This window comes from Rhinopithecus roxellana, chromosome 11 (genome assembly GCF_007565055.1).
Source record: "Rhinopithecus roxellana isolate Shanxi Qingling chromosome 11, ASM756505v1, whole genome shotgun sequence".
Classification (NCBI taxonomy): Eukaryota; Metazoa; Chordata; class Mammalia; order Primates; family Cercopithecidae; genus Rhinopithecus; species Rhinopithecus roxellana.
Genome location: NC_044559.1, coordinates 84,895,248 through 84,918,005, shown reverse-complemented (window position 1 = coordinate 84,918,005; position 22,758 = coordinate 84,895,248). Strand labels below are relative to the sequence as shown.

General features: G+C 36.8%; 1 long non-coding RNA gene across 3 annotated transcripts in view; it reads left to right on the top strand.

Moving 5' to 3' along the window:
• The first annotated feature begins 6,120 nt into the window (after positions 1-6,120).
• LOC115900488 overlaps positions 6,121-22,758 on the top strand; it is a 17,849-nt gene continuing 1,211 nt past the window's right edge. Inside the window, exons 1-7 of one of the 3 annotated variants that reach the window (XR_004060169.1) lie at positions 6,121-6,174; positions 7,138-7,246; positions 12,329-12,466; positions 12,648-12,947; positions 13,036-13,246; positions 15,165-15,396; positions 19,893-21,661. This is a non-coding gene — a long non-coding RNA (uncharacterized LOC115900488). Of the gene's footprint in view, positions 6,175-7,090; positions 7,247-12,328; positions 12,467-12,647; positions 12,948-13,035; positions 13,247-15,164; positions 15,397-19,892; positions 21,662-22,758 lie in introns of those variants that run through there. The other 2 variants (XR_004060170.1, XR_004060168.1) reach the window with 2 other exon arrangements.

Below are 22,758 nucleotides of genomic sequence, written 5' to 3'. Positions count from 1 at the left end.
AATATTCACTAGAGGCATTCTGTAAATCTAGTTATCAATATACATTTATTAATTTTCTACATGTTGTGTGATACTGCCCTGCTCAAAAGCGTAGAACAAGATGAGTTGATTCTAAGTGGTAAACTAACCAAAGCACTGCTCAGATGAGATGTACCTCAATTTCAATATCAACACAGCACTGATTTCAAAGAGGGGCGGGGGAAACTGGTTTTGAATAGCCAGCCTGTGTATATCATTTAAAGCAAAATACATCAAGCTGAGAACCAAGGCAGGGGTTCTTGGTGGTACTGTTGCACAGCAGGAAGTGGAAACAGGTATATATATCTGGGAGAATATAGGCTTGGTGGCCATATATGCAGGATAATATTTGATGTCACAGACCCGACACGGCACTGAGAAAAACAAGAAAAGGGGAAAGGGAAGTATTGCTCTAGACAGGAAGGGGTTTTGGCAGAGTTAAAGGTCCAGAATGAAGCTGAACATGTTTGTGTTTGTTTCTCTGCAGTCCCTCGTATAAGGTGAACAATGGTTAATAATAAGAGCTTACATTAACAGCATTTAATATGTGCCAGACTCTGTTCGACATGCTTTAACAAGTGTTAACTTTGGTAATCCTCAGAATAAGATATGAGTGCTAATGTTACCCCATCTCACAGATTAAGAAAAAAAAAAAAAAAGATCTGAAATTGGGTTTAAGTAACTTCAGGTTAAGCAACTGAAACAGACTGAGCCCATGGGTTTCCCAGCTCACCCAAGCTGGTATCCAGCAAGTCATGTTCCTGAGTTCTGAGACACTGCAGTTTACTGCCTCTCAAATAGGCACAGCTGAGTCTGTTCAAATTATTATTTTATATTAATCATATTTTAATCATTTGTTTTCAATGAAACACAGGAAAGATCCATTTTCTTTTTCCAAATTCTCACCTTTCTAAACTGCCCCTTTTTTTTCCAGTCAGTAGCCACAACCATTCACATTAATAGTTATTTTAGAAAGTGAAAGGATGTTGTTAAAAACTATTTTATTGTGAAAATAATCTGTACCCACTGAGGAAAATTTGGAAACTGCAAAGATACATTGAGTGGGAGTGGGAAATAACACTGTATTTTTTTCCCCTTAAGCAACTTAATATTTTGGAGATATTTCCCTTTAATTATTTCCCTTACCACTAAATAATTTATGATCATGATATATATGTAATATTTACTGATTTTTCACCTAAACATTTTTCAGGACTCCAAAACATCCTCCATATATTTGACTGCATATTGAATCCACCACACTGATTCACTCAGTAACAATCCAGTATTTACTATTTGTTGGTTACTGTTCTATACACTAAGGAGCTGAAGAGAACAAGACAGAATTCTGTTCCCATGAAGTTGAACTTCACGTGAGTTCAATAAACATTTCTCTAAATATAGTTATTTAATAATAGTTCTCTCAGTTCTGATTAATATTAGTAGGGTTTGACTTTTAAGAAATTGATTTTCTCTGAATAAAGGGAGTAGAATTAGGTTATTAAGTTTACTGTTCTAGTGCTGGGTAATCGTATTGAGTATAATTTTTGTTTTGTTTGTTTTGTCTCCCTTTTTTCACTAGCAGGGAATGCTTTCCGATTTTAAATAAACTGCAGCATTGCCAACAAGTCTAAGGCTTAGCCCAAAGTTTCTACTGACTGCCTATGTCCTTTACGGTATAAGGGTTTATGTTCAAAACTCATCAAGATTAAAAGGAATCTGATGTTAAACTACATGTATGCACCACTTGAGGCAGTCACATTTTTCACTTCTAGTGTTTCATGTTACTAAAATGTTTTGTTTCTATGATGCACTCTTATGATACATCACCCAGGCCCTGTTCGAACTCTAGGCACTGCGCTCAAACAAAATTTGAATATATTTTTTTGTTAGAATGGATTGGGTTGAATTAAATGGAATAATATAATTCCATTAAGTGGAATAATATAATTAAATTCTCAGAAAGCACTGTTGAAAGGCAAAAATAGCAAAAGGAATCTCAGATTTTTGTTGTTATTTACTCACAAACTGCATTTTGTTTCCATTTCTTTCATAAATTCAGTAAATGGAAATAATTATTGGATTATTCAATTTTGCATATATCTAGCCAATACAGAGAGATATTTGCTGCTTTGGCTGTTGGTAATACTTTAATAGTATCCAAAAGAAGAAAGGTGCATGTACTTTATTTTTCAGAAATATTTGATTAAAATTACTGAAATAGGTTTTATGCAAGAAGTTGTTATGCCAATAGTGAAAATTGCTTCATTACACTCTTTATGAAAGGTGAGTCACTGAATCACATTGATCTCTCTTTGATCAAAGAGTCTATGTTAGTTATGTGTAATGCGCAGAATTTATAGAGCAAATCTGTTAAATGTAATGCTGATTTCAATTATTTTTCATTTTAACTGGCTGTGTTTACCCACACATGCACATGTACAGATTGAATAAAATTTCCAAAGTAGATTAAATTGTAGCCCAGTTCTCTGTACACAGTGCACTCATGTTCCATACCCTGCAAGTTAGAGGTATGATGATAAATGAATGGAATGCATTTTTGCATAGAGTATATGATCAATATATGATTGAGTATTCATTACTTGTGAGTTATGCCATAGAAGCTGGTGTCTGCTGCCAGTCAAGCTTGTTCAGCTTTTCTGCCTGTTAAGATACAGTGGGATACACTGCATTCTGGTGTCCATGTTTGACAAAAGTTTCCATTTGCTAATGGTTATGTGAAACTTCTTGCAGCAGGTCAAAAACAGAAGTGCTTTAGGAAAACCATGAAGAAAGTGAAACCATCTAGAAAGGAATCTAAGTTTCCCTGTTTGTTCCGTTCCCCACGCTTCTCCCCCAGTGAATTCTCTCTGTCCACTCTGACCACTTTTTCAGAATGCTGCTGTCTTGGAGAATTCTCTCAAATTGGTTAATAGAAAGAAGTCGAGGCATCAAATAAGAGTCAGTTAGCCCTTTCAGAGTTAAAAGTATTTTCATCTCCTTCAGCTTCTAAAAACCGCTGGTGTTACTATCCTTATTTTAGAGATGAGGAAGCAGAAATTTGGACAGGAAAAGGGGCTGAATGAAATGGCTTGAGAGAGATTTGAGCTCCTGTCTTTGGCCCTAAATGTTTTACTCTTACCTGTTTCAGTTTCTGCCTGCAAGAAAAAGCTACCTGCTATCAATGGCTGTTTGCTTCTCCACGTGAATTTACATTACCTGCTGCATTCTCTGAGCCATTTTGTCTCTTCATCCTTAGTTTTCAATGATAGATTTAAAGGTTTTATGAAGAAGGCCATGCCTTAGAGACCAAGTGGAGGGAGAGTTCAGTTTAAGAGACTCCTCCCCAAGTGTTTGCTGTCACCCACCTCAGGTATGTGAGCAGCCCTGATGAGAGAAAGCTCCATCACTTAAGCGGTGAGGGAAGATGCCAAACAGCATCGGAGGAACGTGAGCAAGGTCTCAGTGGCTGTGCTCAGTGCACACATGTGAAACATGATGTCTTAGGTTTTCTCCAGGTGAACAGGACTTCCTTGACCAACTGGCTTATCACAACCAGGAAATGTCAAGGACTGTCATATTTTTCATGTGACAAAACTTGCTTCATATTAAAAAACTGAAACGCAGGATACTTGTGTGTTCTACGTAACGTCTAAATTTTCTTCTAGATAGGACACTGCCATATAAAAGGAACTTGTGGGAATCATAGGTTTAATTTAGTAACGCCCAGAGCACAGCATGTAAAAATATTTCATGTTATTTTGTATGTTGTATTCTCTGTGCATTTTCAACAGCTGTATAAATGTCATCAGCAGTTACAGAGATTTTGTGGAAATGCCCACATTGTCATTATATCACCAAGTAATATCGTAAGAACTCATGATGGAAAGTTTTATTAGAGGTGTGTAGGAGTAAAAGTGTCACTCTTATTGAGCAATTGATATAATATTGTCCTGCCAAATGTATGACTTTGGTAAATGACCATGACCTTCAACTATACTATGGACATCATGACAGACAGTTACTTGTAATAACAACATTTCTGGGAAAATGTGACTTTACTAATCTATCTTTATTTTGCCAACAAATAACTGCCATATCAGTTTAATTTTACTTTCTTGAAATATATCAAATGAGTTTAGGTGTCAAATATAAAATGGATAGATAGGGACCGGGCGCGGTGGCTCAAGCCTGTAATCCCAGCACTTTGGGAGGCCAAGACGGGCGGATCACGAGGTCAGGAGATCGAGTCCATCCTGGCTAACACGGTGAAACCCCGTCTCTACTAAAAAATACAAAAAACTAGCCGGGCGATGTGGCGGGCGCCTGTAGTCCTAGCTACGTGGGAGGCTGAGGCAGGAGAATGGCATAAACCCGGGAGGCGGAGCTTGCAATGAGCTGAGATCCGGCCACTGCACTCCAGCCTGGGCGACAGAGCGAGACTCCGTCTCAAAAAAAAAAAAAAAAAAAAAAAAAAAAAGATAGGTAGGTGAATACATATATATATAGCTGGAAAGATGCTATATAGAAAAATAGGGAATAAGGGATAAATCATACATGGAAATATTCATTAGATTGAATCAAATTAGGTAAGCAACATAACCACATGTGAATATATTCTTGTGGAATACAAATTCATGTTTTCATAAACCTGAATTAGCAAGAGTAATCTGTGGGCAATACTTATTAGTTTTACTAATTACTTTATTACCAAACTAATACTTTATTAGTTTTTTAGCTTGCTCAGTGGGAATAAATGCATCTATTAATATTTGGCCTGGAACATTCTATTTCAACTGGCAGCAACTACTCTACGGTATATTAATAGCTACAGTTTAGCTGCTACTTAAACTAAGTTCATAGCATTGTTACTAACTTTTGCACACATTTATTTTGAAGTCAAATGAAACTATTAAAATGTTTTAACTACCTTCAAAGTTATCCATGATGTTATGGAATATGTAGCCTCTTATGTTTTTTTCACACTGTCTTTATATGTGCTTTCACGAATTATCAGACAATAAAATTATAGATTTCATTTAAGCACAGGTATGTGGGGAATGAAGAAAGTACAAGATCGATGCTTATATAAAACTTGTATTCATTATATAAAACCTAGAGATCCTGAGGTTTCTCTCTCACGTATAAGATATAAGGGTAAATAAGTAAATGATGGGCATGTATGTGTCCAAAAGCAAGATGCAGCTTAGCTAGAAAAGGCTTCAATGTTAAATTTTTGCGGAAGAAAACATGTTTGTGAGAACTGAGCACAACGCACTGTAATTTGTGTAGAGGTTGATTCGAGAACAGTTTTTCACTTTCTTGTTTGCTGAAGCCTGTCTCCTCCTCACTTTCCACTACTTTGGGTTTCTCTTTGCGTTGCAGTTATTCTTTCTTGGCTCTCCTTTGAAACGTTTAGGTGGTTAGAAATGACATGCTTTGCTGCATGTTTAAAATAAAACCTTAAAATTATTATTAAAAAAATTTTTTGCATCCCTAAAAACAGAAGGAAGAGGAGAAGGATGGGAAGGAGGGAGGGAGAGAGGAAGAGGCCAAGATGAGGCAGGGAGACCACTTTATCAGAAGCATGTGTACCACGGTGGCCTATACTCATCATTCACTCCTAAGATATTTGTTCCACTAAGCAAAGTATTTCTCAGAGGTCTTCTGAAGAGATTTGCTGTCCCCAATCTCCCCCAAAATACTCATTTGAATATGAATATTAATTTAAAATATAAATCAGTATTTAATTTAAAAAGCAATAATTAGAATTTAAAGCAACACTTTGTAATTGGGAATATATACTGGTGATTAGTTAGGTGAGAAAACAAAACAAAATAAAATGAAATGCCCAGGCTTCCCCCACCACCCCCCTCAAAACACACACACTTGATTTCAGGCTTTCACATCACATTCTAGTGGAATAATTGCCATTCAACTTATTATACAGTTGTTAGGGGTCTTATAGTTAGAAATTTCATCAACAATTTTTGTCCATGCAACTGTGGAATTCAAGTATTCTTGTTCAGTCATTTAAATATATGTGTGAGATGTGTTATTCGTATGTTCATTTACTTACAAATTCTTAAATAATTTTAGGAACACCTGGTCTACGCAAAGAATTATGCTACATCTTCTAAGTGCAAATTGAACTGGGTAAGTACTTATTCACTGTTACTTAAAAAGTTGTAAAACAAATTATTATAAATAAAGGAAGTGATACATTAAATATCTGTTAACAGAGGATCCAGAGCATACCTGTTTTGCTTTTTTTGTGTGGCAAATGGAACATACATGAAGTTCCCCACTGGAACTATGTACTGTCTACTTAACTTCTCTTAAGATCCATTCCTTCATCTGTAAAATGGTGGTCATAATTCCTGTGTCTCAATATTACCACCAGGATCAAATGACCGAAAGCACCTAACACATAGGACAGACTCTCCATAAATGTTCATTTTTTTCCTCCTTCCTTCCTTCCTTTCCTTCTTTCCTTCTTTCCTTCTTTCTCTCTCTCTTTCTCTCTTTCTCTCTTTCTTTCTTTCTTTCTCTTTCTTTCTCCTTCCTTCCTTCCTTCCTTCTTTCTTTCTTTCTTTCCTTTCTCTCTCTTTCTCTCTCTCTTTCTCTCTCTCTTTCTTTCTTTCTTTCTTTCTTTCTCTTTCTTTCTCTTTCCTTCCTTCCTTCCTTCCTTCCTTCCTTCCTTCTTTCTTTCCTTTCTCTCTCTTTCTCTCTCTTTCTTTCTCTCTCTCTTTCTTTCTTTCTCTTTCCTTCCTTCCTTCCTTCCTTCCTTCCTTCCTTCCTTCCTTCCTTCCTTCCTTCCTTCCTTCCTTCTTTCTTTCCTTTCTCTCTCTTTCTCTCTTTCTTTCTTTTTCTTGAGACAGAGTCTCCCTCTGTCGCCCAGGCTGGAGTGCAGTGCTACAATCTCGGCTCACTGCAAGCTCCGTCTCCCGGGTTCACGCCATTCTCCTGCTTCAGCTTCCCTAGAAGCTGGGACTACAGGCTCCTGCCACGACGCCTGGCTAATTTTTTTGTGTTTTTAGTAGGGACAGGGTTTCACCGTGCTTGCCAGGATGGTTTTGATCTCCTGACCTCGTGATCCATCCTGCTTTGGCCTCCCAGGATGCTGTGATTACAGGCGTGAGCCACCGCCCCGGCCGTTGATGTTCTTTTATCACCCTTCTGGCCACCGCCTGGAGCACACGACATATAACCCACCGCTGGCTTGCTGGTTTGTTTCAAGCACTTGACCAGAGTTATATGGGATGGAGTTACATCTAAAAATATGTGAATATGGTTTGGGAAAAGGAACTCTTTCTAGCAAAATCTCAGCAAAAGGGATTTGCAACAAAATGACAAATGGTTCAGGGTTTAGGATGGAATACATTGTGAGTAATGCCTATATCAATTAACCTGTTAGTCACACACCCTATTCTCTTTCACAAGGGATGTAAGCTCAAAGTGCTATTACAACCTATAGTTCTGACATCTAGGGGCTATCTGAGTGTAATTCTATTGGTTATTGAAAATATGCCTCAAAACTAAAGAAAGATAGGCTTTGTAGCTTACCAGTAGGATTGTAGATGTCATGGAGAAAATTCTTTTAAAAAATGATTAAAATGGTGCAAGATGATTATTGAGCGAAGTTAACAGAACTTTGCAAACATTATCCTGAAATGCATTTGGTCACATGTCTTCCTGGTTTATCAGACAAGAGCACCAAATTTATTACAACTTGTGAAAAATGTCTACATGGTAAGGAAAGGAAAGGTTCATTTGAGGAAGCTAAGATTGCCTTGGAAACTACATAAGGCATATGATTCATGTGCACTAATGTACAAACAACTATTAAATACTTATTTGCTTGTGATAATAAATTGTATTTACAGCAACCCAAATTATTTATCTGAAGACCTCTGATTAAAGGGAATTATTCCTTGAGCAGTAGGCAATAGTGTTATTCCCATTTTGATAACTTCAACCAATGGAAAGTTCTTTTTATTTATTTATTTAGAGTCTCACACTGTTGCTTAGGTTGGAGTGCAGTGAGGTGATCTTGGCTGACTGCAACCTCCACCTTCCGGGTTCAAGTGATTCTGCTGCCTCAGCCTCCCGAGTGTTGATTACAGGCATGCACCACCATGACCGGCTAATTTTTGCCTTTCTAGTAGAGATAGGATTTTGCCATGTTGCCCAGGCTGGTCTTGAACTCCTGAGTTCAAGCGACCCTCCAGCCTCGGCCTCTGAAAGTGCTGGGATAACAGGGGTGAGCCACTGTGCCCCGCCAGAAAGTTATTTGTTAAGAATCAGAATTTGGCCCTCCCTTATAGGTTGTTTTCCTCCAGTTATTTTTAGGTAATTTTCATCTCCTTGTAGCACTGGCTATTTTCCTGGGCTTGTTCATAGTTTCCTACATGAGGAGTTATCTGGAACCTGTTCATGATGGAGACCAATTGCCCTGGAAAAACTCACTGAGTATGTGATGGACGCAGTGCTAACCCATGTTTTGACTGGCCTGGAGCAGTGTCCAGACACTTTAATTCTTTATTTAGTCCGAGGTAGAAATGGCTTCTCAAGGGCAGCACCATCACATTGCAGATGTGTATCGACTTAATAATCAACGAAAACCCCTAAATTGTGTTTTGTTTCCCACGTGTGCGGCTGTGAAGTCATAGAGTTTTGATCCTGAGCTTTGCTTTTCTTCAGCTGATTAGATGTAGTCCATTGTTACAAGACGTGTGGTTCATTCTATACCCAAATTCTGTCCATCAGATCCAATTCTACTCAAATAATTTTCTAATTTGCATACTTTATTTCTAAAAAGACCCACTTGTATTTGAATTTTCAAGGAAATGTTATTTCTTCCCGAACATTGTATTTTAGACCTCTTAAAGTAAGTGTTGATATATTTCTAAGGGAAAAATATATAATATGATCTGTAGAAATCTCAGGCCTTACAAACTTGGAAAGATTTGGTATTACAATGTTTCAATGTTTCTGAGTGTTTGGGGTTCAATAGAAAAACCTCAGTCATATTTTGCCCAAAGCAAGTCTTAAATTTTTAATTATGTGTAATAAACCCAGGCATATTTAATCCATATATTTCATGATTCATTTACACTTCAATCACCACGTTGTTGTTTTTGAAGAACATTTGATGTGTGTAAGCCCTTTGAGCCTTTAAAATATGCTTATAAAAGCCAATCCCTTCCCATCCACATCCACACAGATATACACATTATTTGAAAATAGATCATTATATTTTGCCCAGGGTAAAAAAAAAAAAAAAAAAAAATGAAATGCCTATTCTTGCGGTGTGGTTTTAACTTTTATATCACACTTGGCTAGATATTTTACTCAGTTAAAAATCATGCCTATGTCAAGCCTTTGTTTAAAAAGTGCCTCAGAGTTTAAATATTTTAAATAACTATTTCATAGACTCATATGACTCATCAAACAGACAAAAAAGTGGTTAGCTAAAGGCCTAAAAGATTTAAAAGCCCTGAATCTCCTTTTATATACCAGCTTCCATACAGCAACATTATAAAAGTTCATCCCCAGTCTTTCTCCTTTCCTGATATTTAAACCAAAATATTCAATTGCTGGCTGCACTTCTCCATCTGAGTGCTCAAATCCAGCGTAACCAAATAGAGAACTCATTTAATTCCATTATCATTTACTCTTCCTTCCAAAAAATCCTGCACTCTTCCTACCATCCTCCTCCTACTTAAAAACAATCTTTTCTCCTTTTCAGGTTTCGAACTCTGTAAAGACTATTAATGATCCACCCAGCTGCCCACTTGAAAACTTGGCAGAATTGTGGGCCAGAGGGAGGAGAATTTCTCCTTCTCACCCTGAACATCACCTACATTATGCAATCTTAGGAATTCTGTCTCCTAAATACTCTACAACCCACCTAAAGTTCTTTACCCCTCCCACCAAAACAAGTTCAAAAACTCATGTCTAAATTACATTCATATTGCCTACATTTTCTTCCTTTTTCTAGTCTTAACCTCATTTAATTCATTGGCACGACAGCTGTCCAAATAATCTTTCAAAAACACAAATTTCAACTTGTCTCTCTTCATTTCAAAATCTTCTAATGGCTTTCCATGCCCTCAGAGTAAATCAAAATCCTTAATATGGTTCACCAGCTTCCCCCACGGTCATCTGTGTAGCCTAAATGACCACCATCCTTCACATCTCTTCTCTGTACATATCATGGGAACACTGGGAACACTATTTCCTTTAATTTCCTTATTTTACCTCTAGTCTTCTCAAAGCATGTCCTCTGCACCTAGAACACTCTTTATTCACTGGGCATTTTCATACCCAAAAGAGTAAAAGTTTTAGGGCCAGTCGCAGTGGCTCACGCCTGTAATCCCAGCATTTTGGGCAGCCAAGGCAGCTGGATCACTTAAGGTCAGGAGTTCGAGACCAGTCTGGCCAACATGGAGAAACCCCACCTCTACTAAAAATACAAAAATTAGCCTGGTGTGGTGGTGTGTGCCTGTAATCCTAGTTATTAGAGAGGGTGAAGCACAAGAAATGCTTGAATCTGGGAGGTGGATGGTGCAGTGAGTCGAGATCATGCCACTGCACTCCAGCCTGGGTGACAGAGTGAGACTCTGTCTCAAAAAAGAGTAAAAGTTTTGTTTCCTACTCACAATCATGTTTCCAGACCCTAGCAGAGTGCTGAGCATATAATATGTGCTCAGAATGTGTCCTAAGGAGAGAGAAAGAAAGGAAGGAAGAGAGAGAGAGAATGAGAGGGAAGAAGGGAGAGGGGAGTCCGTGAGTGGACACATAAACTTTTCCCAAATAAACCCATAAAACCACTGTTCTCTGAATAACAGTTAGTATCAACTATCAAATTTTTATAATATTAAATCAATGGTGGATATAAAAATAGGAGGGGCTGAAATATCCAAAATAAAGGTCAATCACAGTAAGTCTGGTTTGAAGGATATGAGTAAGTATAAGCTCAACCCTTAGAATATCATCAAACATATAATCATAAAGCTAGAAGACACCTTAGGTAGCTTCTAGATAAACACCCTTACTTTCTAGAAGAAGAAATAAAGATAAATGAGCCCTTATTCATATCCTCACCCCCCTTCCTCCTCTGTCTATATGTAATGCAAGATTATGTTACTTTATTAGCTTTGCAAAAAGATTAAAGGTTATGGAAATTTGAACCAAATTTTGTTTTAGGGTGTTACTTCAATATGACCTAGACATTGAAATCTGAAAACAGATCCATTTGCCCATCCAGCCCAACACACCATGGCACGGATGGGTGGTGGCCGTTTAGGAGGAACTTGGACATAACCGTGTGGGTGCTGCGATTTAATGCCCTTCTTAAAAAGATGTGGAGAACACCATGAATGACAGCATTGGAGACTCAAAAGCTTTAGCAATCAGTTGTTTGTTTTCCCATCCCTAAGGAGACAAGCTAGAGCTGAACATCCTAACACAGCAAAACACCAAGAAGAGAAGAGGACCATGAAAAGAGAGGAAGGGAGGACATTAGTAAAGCAACAAAGACCACCCATTTGGGATAAAAGGATCTGTGCTATAGAGATAGAGAGAAAAACGACATTTACTTTAATAGCATGCATTGAGTCATGCTATGTACTTAGTAATAGTGTGACTAGTCAAGTGAACTAAAGTTCTTGACACTTAGTTGCCTAATCTGCATAATAAGAATTTTAAAATTTGCTGTAACCAGTTTACCTGCAATGATCAAACTCAAAAGTGACAATGTGTATAATTTTTAAAAAATTGTTTAAGTATCATGCAAATAATAATTCACAATTCTACCTGGGTAGGTCCACTTCTAAAAGTTGGTAATTCTAGTTGCTTATAAATTGTGCAGATATAGGTATTTCAATGCCTAGAGTTTGGTCAGTGGGCTACACTCTAAATTTGAAGGTGAGAAAGGAGAGAGCAATTTCACAGCTTGTCTATTACAGAAAATTTCTCGATACAGCATCAGTCTTTCCTGAATATTCATAAAGATATTAACTGGAGTTTTAGAAAATATGCACTTAAAGAGTTGATGAATATGTAGTCATTTCTGGTATATAGACACATTGATGAAATTTCCCAGTAAATGGTAGATTATTTCTCACTAACTTCTGGCTTCTATAACAATGGAAAGCCAACAATGATTCTGAAACTGATGAATTTACTTACATTTTCAAACCTTGCGATCAGTTTCCTAACTTAAGTAACACCAAAGCAAGGTTCCAGTCTGGGGAGTGGAGTGAAGCCAAACACTAACTGAAATTTTATTTTGTCTACTTTACAGAAATCCCTTTTCAGAGTGAAAGCAGTAAACCTTTGTGCTCGTCTTTACAAAGTAATAGCAGTTTGAAGTAATTCTCTACATTTTCGGCATTGTTATTACACGGATAATTGCTTCTCACCCCCATTGTCAAATCTTAAGGTATTTATATAATAGACTTCTCAATAGTATCTGGGAAAATATCATTTTTTACCTCCACAAGATCTATAGAAATAAAGGTGTTCTCCCAATGTCATAATCTAGTACTGGAATTATGTGGCAAAGTTTTATTGTTGTTGTGTTTTTTTGTTTTTTGTTTTTTGTTTTTTTTTTCATTTTCCAGTGGCATAAAACATTTCAATCACATGTAGCTTTCTGGAGCAACAGACTATGGGCTGAGGATTGAGGTTCCGGGAGCCACAGCAAGGCTATCCGATGCCATCTTTCTGTCTCACTGCTGGAAGTCGAGAATCACAGTGCTGATCATCAGAAACTGTGAGTTCAGAAACTCACTCTGGTCACTAGAATTACTCTCCCCACTTTACCTCTGCTGCCCAGGAGATCCCCGAGACCCGTCCCTTTTGTGGAGCTCCTGATGGCATCCTCACTAGTAGCCCCTTGGCTCACATGGGAATATCCCCAGGTACTCCTTGCTAGAGGGCTATGAGGGAGGCTTCATTATTCTAGTGTTCAAGCCCAGAGTTTCAAACTAATCAGTGCTTTCCTTCAAGTTCAAGTCTCCAGGAGGAGCCAAGGAGTTTTGAAGGCATTTCAAAGTTTGCAGTTTGTATTCTGCTGTACCAGAGACATCATTGAATCTTACAGCTGATGCTACCTTCTTTCCCACACCTGGATTCACCCAAAGTCCTGGAGAATAGCACATGGTGGAGAGAGACCTCTAACCAATGTTCCCCTCTGAAAGATAAGAGCAAGACACCTGGGGTAAGCTGGTGACTAAGGGGCCTCCACTCCTAGATTTATGTCCATATTCATCCATGGAGTGAGAAAATCAGCCTGTATGTTACCAGTAAAGAAGCTAGTCTGTAAGAATGTATTGATTTAAGTATATATAAAAATACATAAATTATAACTCCCCTAAGCACAATTTCATTATATACCTTAAAAAAATACGTATTTCAGATGCCACTCACCTCACCACTAACAAAAATGACAATATCATTTATCATTCCAACCATGGTACCTTTTTTTTTTTTTTCTTTGAGACAGTCTCGCTCTGTTGCCCACGCTGGAGTACAGTGGTACGATCTCGGCTCACTGCAACCTCTGCCTGCGGGGTTCAAGCGATTCTCCTGCTTCAGCCTCCCAGGTAACTGGGACTACAGGTGCCTGCCACCACTCCCAAATAATACACGGGGTTTCACCGTGTTAGACAGGATGGTCTCAAACTCCTGACCTTGTGATCCACCCGCCTCGGCCTCCCAAAGTGCTGAGATTACAAGTGTGAGTCACCACGCCCGACCCCATGGTATTTTGACTACAAAATAAGACACTGATAATACATGAAAAAGTGGTCTACTATGGACCACTATCCTCAACTGAAAAGAAACAAACTGTTGATACATTTGACAAACCAAGACTTTCTCCCCCAACTAGGCTGTATGGTCCCCTAAGTCTACCTGATGGGGAAAAGAAAAGTGAGTTGGGAATCAGGAAGGTATTTTTTGGAGGGAGGTTTGTTTTAGGTTGGTTTGTGTTGCTGTTATGATTTGACCGTGATTCCTCCATAGAGTAACACGCAGTCAGTTCTTGTTGTTTGTGGTAATTATGTTCTTGTTTTAGGTTGGTTTTTGTTGCTGTTATGATTTCACCGTGATTCCTCCATAGAGTAACACGCAGTCAGTTCTTATTGTTTGTGGTAATTATGTTCTTTAAAGAACGTCATTGCTGTAAGCCCTGAATTAGCAAATACTGAACCGTTGCTCCCATGGGAAACACAGAGGACGTTCCTTCGAGCCTCTGGTCACACATTGTCATAAAACAATCAATACATGACCTTGTTTTATGTGTGTTTCTGTTAAAGGACACCTTGTTTAACATACATCATTGATTTATTAACACTTGAATTCATGGCCAACAGCACTGTAACTAACGCTTGAACAAGGCTTATCAAACACATCTCTTTTCTTCATATGGCACCTTGAAGCCTTCTTGCACTTAGGAATACTAGATGGCACTATATCACTGGAGTGAAAGCAGCAGCAAAAAGCACAAAATGAGAAAAATGTGGCACTAAATAGACCGCACACCAAAAGGACAGTTGTGTACAGTATGAGATATAAAACAGGAGCAAGGCAGAATGTCGCTTTGTTGAACCTCATCTGGGAACGTGCACTTTGGGTGACAGTTTTTTTGCTGCTCTCCACATGTCTGTGAAGGGACATGAAATGACTGTGGCTATTGATTTGGGAGTTACAGGTAATTTTAGGGAGTAGGCAGGTCTGTAAACATGAAATCCATAAGTAATGAGGACTGACTGTAGATTCTTGTCCTTAATTCTGAGGTGTACCTTTATTTAAAGTTAGGCTCACCAAGTAGATTTTGAGAGGTCTCTAAGAGTAGATCTAAAATGGAGAATAAATGACCTCAGGAAATATGGATAAAATATGTCTCTTCAAACTGGTTTGGCACCAGTCATGTGACAGTGACATGTCCTCTGCATCCTTGCTGTGTTTGTTTTTATCCCGATTTTCGTCATTCTGCTACATGTGCAGTAATACTTTTCTGTGGTTTTAATTTGCATTTCTCTAATAGTAAACAGCTTGGCAGTTTTTTGAACAGTTAAATATTCAACTGTATTTATCTTTGACCCAGCAATTGTTCTCTTTCGCATTTATTCCAGGGAAATGAGAACAAACCTGAACATTGTGGCACATCTACTTATAATAACCAAAAACTGGAAATAATCAGATATCTCTCCATGAATAAATGGTTAAACAAAACATAGTACAACTGACTATGGATTACTACTCCCAATAACAAGGAACAAACTGTCCATGCATTCGACAACCTGGATGTATCACCAAAGAACTATGCTGACTGAAAATAAAGTCAGTTTCCAAAGATTATATATGGTATGATTCCCTTTATATAACATCCTTGAAATGAGAAAATGACAGAAATGGAGAATAGACTAGTGGTTGCCAGGGGGTTAAGGTGGGAATCCATGCAGGAAGGAAGTGGGTGTCACGATAAAAGAGAAACATGAGGAATCCTTGCTGTGATGAAAATGCTCTGAATCTTGACTGTACCAGTGTCAACGTCCTGGTTATAATATTGTATTATGCTTTTGCAAGATGTTACCACTGGGGAAAACTGGGTATAAGCGTATGAGATCACTCTCTCATAGTTCTTACAACTCCATGTGGATCTATGATTACCTCAACATAAAACATTTATTTATACATAAATGAAGGAAAAATAAAGACCTTCTCAAACCAGCCAATCAACTACACACACACACACGTGCGCGCGCGCACACACACACACACACAGTTTTATTCTTTCCAACTTTGAACCGATTCTTGTTCCTTCTTCATTCATTCAACAAGCTCTTACCCTTTAAAGAGGCTATAAGGAGAGATTAATTAGATATTGATTCAGAAGATACATTTTTCAAATTTCTTATTAAATATATGTACACGTACAATTCAGTGAAAGCAAAAAAAACTTTGATAGTAATAATACTGAAGATCCAAATCTGTATTAAGTCAAATGTTAGTGATATAACTTTCATTTCAAAATGGTTTTTACGTAAAGTAAAAATGTGTACAATAAAGTGAATAATTTTAATGCAATTTATTCTTTTTTTTGCATGAGGAAACTGAGGCTCCCTTCTTATGTAGAAATATGGATGGCATTGCCATTAGTGCAGAGTTGATTGGGACTAAGTTGATTATACTCCTTGGACCATAAAGTCAAGAACAGATTTGCAAAACCATGATGTGTCACTATGGATGATCCAGTTTCTTTTTAATGAGAATCTCTGGGGCATGAACAAAGTCTCTATATAATGTACTAGTCTGTCATATGGGCTCTCTCTATATGATTTTTCTATATATGAAGATACGTAAGGAAAGGGCAGACAGTAATCACATAGGATACATAAAATATTGTTTTCTTTCTCAAAGGAAAGGGAATGAGCCTCCTCCGGTTGGAATTTATATTAGATTTTATAGATTGCTAGGGCTGCCATCACAAAGTACCACAGACAGGGACACTTAAAGAAAAGAAATGTATTGTCTCATGGTTCTGGAGGCTACAAGTTGAAGATCAAGGTGTCAGTGGGGTTGGTTGCCTCTGAAGCTGTGAGGGGGGGAATCTGTTTCATGCCTCTCTCTGGTCATGTCCTGGCCATTTTTGGTGTCCCTTGGCTTATAGAATCATTGCTCCAATTCCTGACTTACCTTCACACGTTGTTCTTCCTGTGGGAGTTTGTCTCTGTGTTCAAATTGCTTCCTTTAATAAGGACACCTGTCATACTGGATTAGGGTCCCACCCTCATCCATGAAGTATGACCCCATACTAACTACCTCTTCAATGATCCTATTTCCAAGTAAGACCGCAGACTGAGGCACTGGAGGTTAGGGCTTCAACATATGAATTTTAGGGGACACAATTCAACTCAACAGATTTTCTCTTTCATTCTTACCCAGTGGACAGGATATAACAGAAAAAGCCCTCATTAGGTTATCAAATAAATTGTGCCCAAGATGCAGTGGTGGAAAAATGTCCTAAGCAACATAAAGATAAGGAGCCACTGTAATAGATATATTTTGGCCTTATTTTATCTAAACCAAAAGATTAAAAGTAAAACTCTGAATGCACTATATGCTTACAATTAACACCATAACTCTCTTTTGCATTAATACTAGAAGAAAACTAAACATTTTCTAAAAGTTATTTTCTTTTACTTTCTGAATGTTTTGAAAATGCTGATGTACATTTTTCAACTCTAAGTGTAGGTGACCAAAATTATTAGAACGTTTAATCTGAAATAAATGTTAAACGAACAACACTTTCTTTCATTTCAAAAGTTATTGAAATAGGAATATCATTAAAACTAAACTAGTTTAGGAAAGCTAAATATATATTAAGAAATAAAAATAAATATATTAATACTTTTAAAGCTCCCTGATTTTTATTATAAGTACATTGTTTAAATGGGTACATATTAAGATCTGTGAGAAGGTTATATAACCATATTCATACAGATTTGTCTCTATATAAGACAGAGCAATCATAAACTTACTTTTTAAATTCAAATCAGTTGTTTTAAACTGGGTAGACCAATGAGTTGATTGACTTCAGGGTTTTTTCCCCACTTTTGAAGCAGATATGCTGACATCCTGTAGCCATATCCTGAGATGATTATTCAAAGTGCAAATTAATGTCATACCCCACACATTCAAGCCTCCTCTGACTTTGGTTCTCTTGCTCTTTCTCACCCATGTGCACATCAAAGACATTCTGTAATGGGAGTAATGGAACGTTGGTTCCTAGGGAAGGTGAATGAAAATTTCTGCAGAATACTACTTTTTAGCCATGAGAAGACAAAAAAAAAAAAAAAAAAAAAAAAAAAAAAACGGGTGGGTGGCTTCAAATGTAAGCAGGGGGAAAAACAAATTCTAAGAAATCAGAGGGTTTGGTACCCATTTGGAAAGACATGAGCTATTTTTAGATGTAAAGAGGATGTGATGATTAACCTGAAGCCTAAAGCCATGTAAATCCAAATGCAGCACTTTTCAATATACGAATGCACTGTTAGACATTACCATGGTACTGAAATATGAGTAAGTAAAAGAAGATATTTTCCATTTTTAATTAAAAAAGGCTTTCAATTATGCCTGGAAGAAACAGTATATTATTAGGTAGACGAGGAAATGTGATTTCAAAATTTTATTGACAAAAAGTAGTACATTTGAAAAATGTTGAAAAAAGCTTCCTAAAAGAATCATGTGTTTTAAATGTTGGGAGTGGCTGACTCCCAAATGTCAGTCAAACAGGTGTAATGGAGGTAGAATTGTTTTATTTTGAGTCTTAATAGTTTTCAAGCATTCTAAGAATTCTCAGCTATCCACTTTTTACACATGAAATTCTGGAGCTAGTGACGCAAGTGAATTATTTCCCTGAAAATGTCACCATGCAACTCAAGAAATTTTGTACCATGACTATGCATGTAGCTTTACATTGGTGTATTCCTGAACTTGGTTCTCATACCCTTAGCTCTCTCTTAGCCTCCAACCCACTAGTGTACTTAAAGTCATAGCTTTATCCTGCAACTGTTTAGTTTTATTTTAATCAGGTTTCAGTCTAATAATTAAAAATTAAGAGATATTCCTAAACACATCTAGATAACAGAAACAAAAGATAAATGAATAAAAGATAATGATAATTTAGCATAATGAGACCACTCTAAGCTTTTTAATTGCAAATATTACTTAGCATCCCAGAGCCTTTGTTTTCTGATCATTTATAAAATATAGGAAAGTATTTTTACCTGGTTTGTTGTTACAGGAATTAGATGGCATTAAATGTAGAGAATTTCGTGGATGCTACAAGTAACAGTGTTGTTATGATTCTGGAAATATGTGACTATTGTTGGTTAATGATACTGCTTCTGCTCAGATTAAAATTGTGGATTAGCTCTTCACAAATATATATCATATATATATTTTATATGCTATAAAATATATATCATATATATATATTTATATGCTATAAAATATATATCATATGATATATATTTTATATGCTATAAAATATATATCATATATATATATTTTATATGCTATAAAATATATATCATATATATATTTTATATGCTATAAAATATATATCATATATATATATTTTATATGCTATAAAATATATATATAGCAAAGTTACAACAAGGGTTTACTCAGTTAATGTTGTCCATATCTTCAACTGAGAAGAGATTGCTTTTGGTGGAAAATGGTTAATCAAACCTGTAGCATTCCCTTGACTGAAGCTTTTATTGAAGGTGATCTTTTTTATTTATAGTCACTTCGTTTATGATGCTAGATGGTCAACATATTCTATACATTTCACAAAATGTGAATGCAGTAGTTACCATTGTATGACACTGTCTAGTTAATTTACTCCCCAAGAGTTGGAGTTGAAAATGTCTTTTATCTTTTTATTCTTATTTTTTCATTTAATATCCTACAAGAAAAAACATCCTTCCAATATTCTGTCTTTGAAGCATTGGGAAAAATTAATAAGAAAACTAAAATATAACATGTTTATTATAGAGAGGCTGGGCTCACCCTCAAAGTATCTATCCTGAGAGGACTGCAACTATTTGAGTCAAAAATGTCTAACCTGGTTCCTATCTTCTCCATTGGACCTGTAATATAAATAATTATTATCCATTATTATTTATAAAAGATACCTATTCCTAATGACTTTGTTAAGAAGAGTGGCTCGTATAAGCCTTTTCTAGTGACCCTAATGTGTACGTGTATGCACTAGTTCAAACTGTAATGACACTCCCTCTCTTTCTCTCTCTCTCTGTGTCCACCTCTCATTTTCTCTTTTTCTTTCACAGTATAGAGATGTATAACTCCAGCAATTTCAAAGAAGTTTTCAAAGAAGAGCTTCCCTGCCACCCTCCTCATAGAGCTATTGACCTGGCATCCTGGACTTTGAGGAACTAAGACTGTCACTCACTTAAAGCAATTGCTTCTTTCACATTCTTTCTTCTAAGACAAAATTACCTGCCCTGTACTACCAAGGCAAAGGACTGCAGATCAAGTATGTTAAGTCAAAAGACTGCAGATCAAGTATGTTCAGTGTGCTTCCATTTGGGAAAAGCCACTGAATGGAAAAGCAAGTATATTTGTTATGTGATTCTGATTACCCTGATTATAATTTTCCTGGGACATTTTATTTTGCAGTAAAACCATGCAACTTGAAAAGTATAAGAACAACATTTTAAAAAATCAAAAACTTTTTAAAAATTAAAAAGTCTTGTAAAAAATATAAAAACACAAATAAGAAAAGCTTCTCAGAATTAAAATTGGAGACCAGAGGAAAATAGTTCCTGTTGATGAGTAATTACATAGGTGACAATTTAACAGGGAAAAGCAAGAAAAAAAGAGTCTGTCACTAATCAAGGGTAGCACGTGATATAAAACAGCAAACAGATTGACTAGCCTTTGAGAGTAGAATTCTTGACCATCCCATTCAGGGGCTAGCAAAGTAGCTTCTTAACTACTTTTTCCATCCCTTAAACGTCTGGAGAGGCTCCCCTTTCTAACATGTCTACCAAGCTGAGTTTTGTTTTTGTTTTGTTTTTTAACTTTTCAATATAGTCATTTAAATAAATTAACCACTAAGCCCTAGGATGACAGAAACATGGGATTACTATTCTTAAACAACTCTGTTGTTAATCTTCAAATGTTGTCATTAGTCAATTTTCCCCCATATTGCATCAGTTCTGGGCTCACTGAAGGAAGAATAATTTCTTGGAGAACATTTCTACACAACTGATGGAAAGGTGAAGCAGTTTATAGAATCACCATTCTACTGACAGGTAAATTCCTGAGAAGACTGGCTCTAGTTTGAGAAAAACCAAATGTACTACCTCTCAATATCAGGTTAATATTATTAACAAGTCAGATTCCCAACTTGTGTATACATTGATAGAAATGAAAGATTGGACTCATTTACCACCCAAAGACTGACGTTTAACATTTGAACACTTTTCATCAGTGAATCACCCTGTCATTTTGGAGAAAACACACCTTCTCTGCTGAACTAGAAATCAGGTTTTCACATGTTTTTCATGATAGTTTTCAGAATGCTTGTGTAAAGATAACACCTATTGGTCATAATACACTTCAAAGGTTTTTTTTTTTTCCTACTTTGTCTTCCAATAAGTTGTCCCATTGACACTATTTTCTAACCACTCCATGCCTTTGTTTACTCTCGGAAAAGATAGTTCTAGTTTATAAACCACTTGGACCATCTTTCCAGGAACATTCTTTATAAAGTGCAAAGTGTTCTCATTTGCATTTTGTCCTGTTGGTGGGAGGCGATATGTTCAGGGATTGAGTTTACAGTGGTAACATGAACTGACTCTTTTCTAAACATGAGGGAGACGCTCAATCATGCAGTGGCACAGAGTGACTCCAGCAGAATAAAGCAGAGTTATCGGGATACTCTGTCTCGGGCATTATAATGACTCTGTTGGTGACAGCTTGTCTACTGCCTGGTGGCATTAATAAAGAACACTGTTTCTGGGGGAAATTGTTGTGTTGGCCTTGCTTTCATGTGATATGCCAAGGTGTAGACCCCGTGCAAATGAGTCACTTTGCGTTTCACTACAGACAAAGGTGCCTCGGAAAATGGTATTTGGGAGTTTCACTGTACCGCACTTTGTTTTTATTCTTGAGAGGAACCTTCGATCATTTAAAGCAGATATTTGCCTTCACCCCCTACTCCCACCTAATAAAACAAACTGGGAAATGCCCATTTACGTATTTTAGCTTAATCACGGCCAACTCTCTTCTATCGCCATTTCACTGCTCACAAAATACATATATTTAAAAGTGAAAATACTGAAATATGACTTCACAATACAGCTAATACTACCAGTAGAAAATTCACGTCACTATGTTCAGTAGACAAATGTGAGAAGCAACGAGGTGTCAGATTGGAAATTTGGTAGGGATTCTCAGAAATAAGTAACTTCAATAAGTTGTTTTTTGCATAGTGCAAAATTGAACTTCACTTTATTTAGTGGAAGTGACCCAATTCAATCTTATCTGAGGTCAACACAGTCTATTTCATTGTGTTTGACCACTGCACATTTTGTCATTAAAAAAGTTAAGGAGAGGAAGTCAAGGTTATAGTGAGAACTACGAAAGACGGACGCCACAATGAAGACTTTTGAGTTGTTATTGTTTTTCTTTTGGTGGCGTTTTGATCCAAAAGAGGAGCACTTAGATTTGGAATTCACACATAAAATTCATACTTCAGAAGACCCAACAATAGTAGTTGTGAGACAGCTAATCACTGAAGACTTTCTGCATTATTTTTATAACAGAGAGATTGAATGATTTAGATACTCTATCCTGCAAGTATACATTTAAATTCCTACACAAATAACGTGAAAAATATCCCAGAATAATGGCATCCTATCTGCATGTCATTATTCAAATAGAATAGAAAATAGAATAAAGAAGAGAGAGAAAAGAAAAAAATAAAAGACATAAGATATTCTGGTTATAGAAGCTCACTTATTTAGTGAAGTGATCACGATACTTATTTATGAGTCCTGGATGTGGCTACTTTGAAAATTGATATGTTTGTGAGTAATGCCTGGCCAATTAAACCTAGGAGCCCAATTCAAATTCTGCTTATATGAAAAGGAGGAACCCCTGAAAGCCACAGTAGGCAACCTTGGCCCA